The sequence below is a fragment of the Lontra canadensis genome, unplaced genomic scaffold (assembly GCF_010015895.1).
Source record: "Lontra canadensis isolate GAN:19392208 unplaced genomic scaffold, GSC_riverotter_1.0 scaffold11, whole genome shotgun sequence".
Taxonomy (NCBI): domain Eukaryota; kingdom Metazoa; phylum Chordata; class Mammalia; order Carnivora; family Mustelidae; genus Lontra; species Lontra canadensis.
The window spans coordinates 8,085,735-8,092,488 of NW_022631005.1; the positions used below are offsets into that span (position 1 = coordinate 8,085,735).

Sequence of the window (6,754 nt, forward strand, 5' to 3'; positions counted from 1 at the left end):
TCAGGAGTTTTGCTTTCTCTTGAAAAAAAAAAAATGTGGCAACATGGGGCCTTTCTGTTGAGGTGTGTGCTTTCCAGTTTTCCTCATTCCCTTCCACCTAAAGTGTGTACAGATTCTCCTCCACAGCTGACTTAACTCATTTAACACTACCTGTCTAGTCTGGTAGGCATTTCAACCCACATTCAAAGGACTGCTTCCTGGTAGTTCCCAGCACACGTGGCCATATGTGACTTTTGTCTTTTGAGACACTTTCTCAGTGTTCTAGAGATGATGATTATTACATTTGCAGTTTGGCCCCATTATTATTTTTATTTAAACTCAATTAGCCAACATATAGAGCATCCTTAGCTTCACATGTTGAGTTCAGTAATTCATCAGATGCATATAATACCCAGTGCTCATCACATCACGTGCCCTCTTTAATACCATCACCCAATTACCCTGTCCTCCCACCCACGTCTCCTCCAGCAACCCTCAGTTTAGAAAGTGTCTTTCAACTAACATCTTCTTTTAAGAAGATAGAAACGTTTTAAAATGTATGTGTGAAAGCATAAGGAAAGTGGCAATTTGGCCCTGTGATTAACAGATCTCAGAGACTTTTTAAAATCATCTGGGCCTTAAAAGGAAAAAGCCCTTGGCATGAAGAAAATAGAAAATAAAAAATAGTGACATTAAAATTATGAAAATTGGTAGCATTATTTGTTCTGAGGTATTTATGTGTTAAGAAAGGTTTGGAACAAACCATAACAAAATGAGGAGAATCCAAGACAATCTCAGTTATATGGAGAAATTAGCTCCTGTAAGGGTGGGAATGCAATAGGAAATTCCATGCTTTAGCATTGTCTTTCTTATCTCTTCGTGTGCTCCCCGGGCCAGTGAATAAGGCCAAAGAAAAACAGAATTCATAGTAATGAGATTCTGAAGTAAAGGTACATCCTCCTATAATTTAGCATGTTAGAACTGGATATAGAAGAGTGTAGAGTGGTCAGGTTTAGCAAATACCAATATAGGTTGTTGCCTCATTAAATGTAAATTTCAGATAAACAACAAATTCTTTCATAGTATAAATATGTTCTATACAGGATTTAGGGTATATACTATGGTGTGGTCCCCCCACACCCAAATTCAGATGTTGAAATCCTAAAACCCAGTGTGAGGTATTACAAGGTGGGGCCATCAGGAGATGATTGGATCTTGACAGTAGAGCACTCACGCATGGCATTGAATGCTGTTATAAAAGAGGCTCCAGAGAGCTAACAAACCTGAGAGGTAGATACTATATTACCTCCTTTCAGTATAGGTAAGGAGGCTGAGTACCAAAAAGAAAATGAATTTGCCCAAATGACAGAAATGGCAGAGCCTAGGTTTGTATTTCAGTACTGACTTTAAGTAAGTGGAGTATTAGGTAAATCATAATTATTTATTGAATACTAAGTACTTTATAAATATGTCATATAATTTTTACAGTAGTCTCATGAAGTAGACACTATTACCAGAGATTAAAACATATCTGTATGTTCTTTGTAGGGGTAGAAATTGTTAGAAGCACTTGTAGGAATAGAAGCGCCTTACAAATGACTGCAGTGGTGAGAAGCTCAGAGTATATTACTTTTCAAACATTAGGAATTACATCAAGTTTTATACTTTTAGAGAAAAGAAGGAGGGAGGTGGGAAAAGGAAAAATTTTCAATTAGCAATAATCGCGCCTCAGATAAACCTCATTGGCTATGATACTGTCACTGTACAAAGCACAGAATTAGGAAAGAGAGAAAGAAACAAACCAGAGCAAGTTCATTTATATGGTAAATGATTTGCAGTTTGTATCAGGTACAAATTTATATTCTACCAGTATTTCCAATGGCAGTCATGTATGTCTTATGATTCCATATTTACAAAGCTCAAAATCTATATAACATAGGTGTTTGTATAGATACACACACATATATATACTTACACATATTTATAACATTTTATGTATTTTATTATGTATTTTATTTTATTATATATTATGTATGTATATGTTCTATATACATATTATATATATTATTTTATTATGTATTATATATGTATATATTCTGACACAAAGATAGCTCTATACAGATCTGAGAGTGCTCATATCTAGTTAGATATGAGAAAAGAAAAGAATGAGAAAGAAAAGAATAGAGAGGTGGAACTAGCTCACTGATAGTAGTTTAGCCTGCCAATGAGCTTGAGACCCCAAAATGGTATTATCCGTTTCTGGGCCAGTGACAATATAATCTACTGCCTCTGGATAAACAAAAACTTGATGTGGACCTTTGAGTCTACTTTTATCAAAGATTACTTATTTCTTGGGGTGTCTGAGTGGTTCAGTTGGTTAAGCGTCTGCCTTTGGCTCAGGTCATGATTCCAGGGTCCTGGGATTGAGCCTCACATCTGGCTCCCCACTCAGGTGGGAGTTTGTTTCTCCCTCTCCTTCTCCATCTACCCCTCCCCCCACTCTGTCCATGTTCTCTTGGTCTCTTTCTCTCAAATAAATAAATTAAAAAAAAATCTTAAAAAAAGCTTACTTATTTCTTAAAGACAGAATCTTATTTCTGAATATATCTATATCTGTATCTATATCTATATCTATCTCAAAGAGCAGGTTTTTATTATTTTTGTTTGCCCTTTGTTTTAGGATCTCAGAAATTATGGGTGTCCCCCTTGTCTTGGCCAGACTCTAGTTCTTTGAATTGCAAAGGGAAGTAAATGTGAGGACACTAACAGACAGAAAATAGTCAGAAGTTTTCATGTGACCTTTTTTCCCCTATTTTTTAATGTAGTTCTCAAAGCTTTTTAGATCCCTGCTAGAAAGTGAAGGATTTCAAGTGTCTGAGGGTCTTGTGTCAAGCTTTTGTTAAATGTTAATGTTTGCAATGGAAAATCAGAAGGCAATGCAAAAACTTACTGCCAGATTATTGTGGGAAATTTCTGTATCCTCCTTCTCCAGCAATTTAGAACTTTTCCAGCGTCCATAAGGCAGAGGGCATGGCTGAGGAAAAAATTTTACTGAGACTCTAGGTTTTAATCCTACTGCTCTTTTGCTCAGCTCAAACAAGGATAAAATGTAATACCTTAAAAAAAAAAAAAAAGGAGAAGCATTTGCTTAAGTAGTTTAGGGCAACTTCATGTTATACAATGAAGTATGCCTGAAGCAGGATGTGGGATGTATGCATTCATTCTCCCTGAGGAAAATATGTAAGAATCGAACATGAAAGAATGCAGTAGTTGGGGCATATGGATGGCTCAGTCAGTTAAGCACTGACTCTTGGTTTCAGCTCAGGTCATGGTCTCATGATCCTAGGATCGAGCGCCAAGTTGGGCTCCACGCTCAGTGGACATCTGCTCTAGATTCTCTCTCTCTCTCTCTATGCCTCTGCACCCTTCCACCCTGCTTGCATGTGCACAGGCGCCTGCATGCTCTTTCGCTCGCTTGCTCGCTCTCAAATAAGTAAATAAATACAAAAATCTTTATTAAAAAAAAAAGAATTCAGTGGTCTTAGACAATCCATCCTGGGAATAAAAGTTTACTAATATTTTCTTTTCTCTTAATCAGGAAAGAAAAGTCATTATGTGGCATGGCCATAGATGGTTCAGGTCCATAGGGTACATCTTCTGTTACCCCAAATTCCCCATTACATTTCATTAATTCTGTTTTATTATTGAGAAACTTAGGCTTAAAGAGGTCAAGTAAAATTGCTTAGGATCGTATACCTAGCTAATGACAGGACTCCTCAGATTTGTTTAATTCAAAGGCCAAATGCTTTTCCCGTATATCCTTTCCTAGGACAAACTGCTCAGCCTTCCCAGCTTCAGTTTCTTTACCAGTGAAACTGTGATGCTGTTACCTGCCTCGGTGGGCTATGGTGAGGATTAGAGATAACTGATGTAAAGTTCTAAGTACAGTGACCGGGCTGTAGTTATACTTGCTAAGTCCGAGGTTTCACTGTTGTTAAGCAGGTAACAGATAAGTGGTCAGAACATAGTGTCAAGAAAGTTTAGTAGGAGGCACTAAACAGAGGTCTAGGTAGATAGGTAATAGGTTTCATGGAATTCTGAAGATTAACAGTAGGAGCAGTTGGTTCAGGGGAGGGACAGACTGAGAATGAACAAGAGAAATGGCCTTTTGCAGAAAGTGAAGGCAGGAGTGTAGAAAGGAGGTAACTAAACTCACTCCATCCAGAATGAATTTGACTTTGAATGAAATTTCTTGGAAACAGTGGAGATTAGCACTATAATTCCATTGATATTGTTCAAGTGTTTGCTTGCTAAATAATTGAAATGATTAAATGGAAAATAATATATTTTCTAATAGAAGAATCCAGTCTTTTTTTTTTTTTTTTTTTTTTTTTTTTAAGCCACAAGCATGAGAACAGCAGAAGTCACTGTTGGCTTTTCTTTCTTCTTTATTTTTTATCATGGTCCAGATTTGGGATTGAAATAATTTCTAATTTGTTATTTCACACCTAATCAGGACTAGAGTTTTCTTTCACTTTTTTTAATGCAGTATAATACAAGTTTGACATTAAAAAAAAATTATATTGTGTGACAGCAGCAAGAGTACTTTTGTATGTGGCTACATAACCTGCCAAAGAATTTGCATCAGGCCTTTCTGAAGTGCTGTCATTCTCATTCACAATAAAGGCCCTCACGCCCCTCACTGTCCTACAATAAAGGCTGTCACCCAGTCAGCACCAATTTCATCCGTGTATGAGTTGGCAGCGATACTGCTGATGCGTGTCAAGCTCTTGTTAAATTCACTGTGGGTCAGCTACCTAAATGTTTCTTTTAAATGATTCAGTCATAAAGCACAGGTCCTGAACTACCTAGAGAAGTGTGGCAAATGGCATCTTTATGATGGATGCATTAGGAGCCTGATAAATGAGGGTAGGTGCTGAATTTACACAAGTACCTGTAAAAATGAAGTAGTGGAAATTTCTAAAAATGTATTTTGTGTATATGTACACACACATGTACATGTATGTACATATGTATATATGTGTTATATATGTATACAATATATACATATATGCATGTATATATACACATGTATATACACACATATGTATATGTATATATGTATATATGTATATATGCATACATATATGTATGTGTATATGTATATATGTATATGCATGTATACGTATGTATATGTATATGTAATATATACATATATATGTATATAATATATATACATACACATATATAATATAATATATACATATACATACATATGTATATGTATGTATATGTATATATACACGTGTGTGTGTGTGTGTATATATATGTTATTTCAAAGACATTTGGTTTGACAAGTTACTGACTCTCTCCTGTAAAAAATGAGATGGTTTTAGAGTCTTATTGAAAGGGTTCAAATTGTCATTCACTCATTCATTCATTCATCCATCCATCCATCCATCCATTGATTGATTGATTGGTTGATTCATCAAACTTTCCTTGAGCTAAGTGCTGTACTAAGGACTGAAGATACAAAGACAACTCAGACTTAGCTTCTATCTTCTTGGGTCTCACAAGTTATTAGAAAAAAAAATTTCATTGGAATAACAAAATCGATCATTATTCTGTTTTTGAAATTTCCCCTTTTCTTGATCTCATAAAACAACTTACTTGGCTTTGCTCAAAAGGCATAATAGGTCAAATGTAGGGCACTTTGGAAGGCATGGAAGAATAGGAAAGCAAGGACAATACTTGTTCTCTTCTATTCTGTTTCTAGTCTGTATCACACAGTTCCTTGCTACTCTCAGTTTTCCTATATTTTGTATTAGGAGACAGAAATGGAGGCTCTATCTGTGTAAGGATGAGGGTTGTTGGCTTTTTAATTTTTTTTTCCCCAGTAGAAGTTGTTGCTCCTCATTATCTGCTGTCTTCACTTTGAATAGGAGTCTCCTTTCATTAGTTCCTAACTGTAGGGTATCAGGAAATGCATCTGAAGTTAACCCTTGCCTCCCTGGACCCATCGAATAATTTAGAAAATACTTAAAATTGATCAAGTCTTCTTGACACGTACATGTGTTTTTACTCCAATGTCCTTTGAATTATCATATAAGTATATTTTATTTTCTGTATTACAGGATTAGTATCTATTTATCAGAGAAAATTCCAAAGAGAATAGAGAAGAGAAAAACAGAAAATAAAATTTTACTTGCTGCCTCAACAACCAGGTAGAATCACTGTTGATATTTTGTAGACTGTTTTTTCAGGCATCCTTAAGACACTTACATACTTTTCCTTTAAACAAAATTGGGATTTTGTAGAAAAAATTTCTGAAGTGGAAATGCATGGTCAAAAAACCTGAACATTTATAAACCTTTAAAGCATATCACTAAATTCCCCTTATGCATCAGCGTAGCAATTTATAATTCCACTAGCACTGTGTATACATGGTAGTATTTCTGAATTTGCCAAAATAAGATATTATTCAAAAAATATGTCAATTTGATAGGTGAGCTCTTTCAGTTTTTACAGATTCTTGGTATAATCCTTGGGCTTCTGATTGCCCCTTGGTCCTCTTTTAGCTCAAGATATTCTTCATCTGTGATGCTGTTCTTCCTGCTTGCAACCCTTTTCCTTATCCTAACTTGTTCTGTCTCCTTGAGAGCTGTTTGACAAAGGTTGGCTTTGTCTTATGCATGCAATAGATTTTTCTGTCACTCCTTTTTCTACTCAGAAAGAGGCCTGCTCCTAGCAAGGCCACCATAACTAGGACAGATTT

General features: G+C 35.7%; 1 non-coding gene across 1 annotated transcript; it reads right to left on the reverse strand.

Annotated features, from left to right (window-relative positions):
- Positions 1 to 1,606: 1,606 nt before the first annotated feature.
- Positions 1,607 to 1,751, reverse strand: LOC116866959. The gene has a single exon (XR_004382522.1). It is a non-coding gene; the product is annotated as a U4 spliceosomal RNA (small nuclear RNA).
- Between the last annotated feature and the right edge of the window lie 5,003 nt (positions 1,752 to 6,754).